The following is a 1,682-nucleotide window of genomic DNA, read 5'->3' as shown; positions in this document are numbered from 1 at the left end:
TCCGGGTGCTCCAGTTTCCTCCCACAGACCAAAAACATGCATGTTAGACTGACTGGTAACTCTAAATTGTCTCTAGGTGTGAATGAGAGAGAATGGTTGTTTGTCTCGTTTGTCTCTATGTGTCCCTGTGATGGACTGGAGACCTGTCCAGGGTGTCCCCCGCCCCTCGCACAGTGATTGCTGGACATGGGCACCAGCGACCCCCGTGACCCAAAATGGAAGAAGCGGGTAAAGATAATGGATGGATGGAAGTTCTCAGCTTCTTTTTGCAGAGAAAAACTTTTTAGACGAAGGTACGGGTTTCAACCGTGAATTTTGGAGCTTCAACAAGACGAGGTTTATTCCTGAAGTCGGCCTGTTAGCTTAGCTCGTAGCTCAGCTGCTTTTAACGTCCAAAAACACGATTTTTGGACGTTAAAACAGATTTTAAAGAGAAAAGAGAAAGGGAGGGGTCAGTGAAGAACCGGAGTTGAGTCTTTTGTCGTCCAGAGTCTTCAGTAGAAAGAGAGACACGAAGAAACGATAACGCTGATAAATGAAAATGAGGTCGCTCATTTTAACTTATCATGTGATTAATTGATTTATTGTTTGTGATTAATTGATTTATTGTTCATTGCGACAGGCGTAGTTATCATCAACTAAAATAAGTTTATTGTTATGATCTAATTAAAGATGGTGTCTACTGAAAGTAGTTAAAAACATGAAACTTTAGCTGTGAGGTGAAAACTTCTCAGTTTAAATGTGAACCTTCCTGACTTTAATTCAGACTCCTCTTGCTGTGAGCTGAACTCGCCTGTGGTGTAACTCAACTCTAACGTGACGCTCGTCTCTTGACCTCTGACCTTCCTCCACAGATGTGTTTTAATCTTGGTGATGCAGGAAGTTGATTGTCTGACCCCCGTGGGAGAAAACTTTGGATAAATTAGATTTATTGTCAACAGAATGAGGAGAGTCGTGGGGCCTCTCAGGTTCCTGTGGTTTCCAGTTTCATTGTTTGCCTTCAATAAACGTTTTCCACGTTACTCCAGCGACACCACAGAAATCCATTTCCTCGGAGTACGTGACGGACCCATCAGGACAGGGTTTCATTCAGCTCAGGAATTTTAATGGAGAATGACAGCGAGCTGCTACAGGAGCTCACATGTTTCAGTGTGTAAACACGCGACAGCTGACAATCGTGCCGGGTGAAACACTGAAACTGAAATCCATAAGGCAGCAGACAAACGTCACGTCTGACTCAGACCAGAACAACAGACGCGTTATCTAACCGTCTAACTTATCAGACTTTCATACCTGCAGGGGTCAACCTCCAGAGAACAGCTGCCCCGTTTCATTCACAGCAGAAGATTTGACTTTAACAACAGAGAAGACGTGAAGAAGCATCAGCTGCGCTGCTGTGTTCACCCCCACCAACGGTCCAGCAGGTCTCAGGAAGTGGTTTCTGACTGAGACTGAGGCCAGCTGCTGGACCATTTATCAGAAAACCAGGACTCTACAGAAACTCAAAGCCAGGGCTCTGCAGATACCACGTAACCCCTCTGCCACCCTTGCGTGACTTTGACCCACTGAGGCCTGGTGGGTCACAGGGACCCACTGAGGCCTTGTGGGTCACATGGACCCACAAGGCCTCAGTGGGTCAAAGTGACCTACTGAGGCCTTGTGTGTCCATACGACCCACTGAG

This window comes from Nematolebias whitei, chromosome 5, assembly GCF_014905685.2.
Source record: "Nematolebias whitei isolate Nwh7 chromosome 5, NemWhi1, whole genome shotgun sequence".
NCBI lineage: Eukaryota > Metazoa > Chordata > Actinopteri > Cyprinodontiformes > Rivulidae > Nematolebias > Nematolebias whitei.
This window is presented reverse-complemented; position numbering follows the sequence as displayed.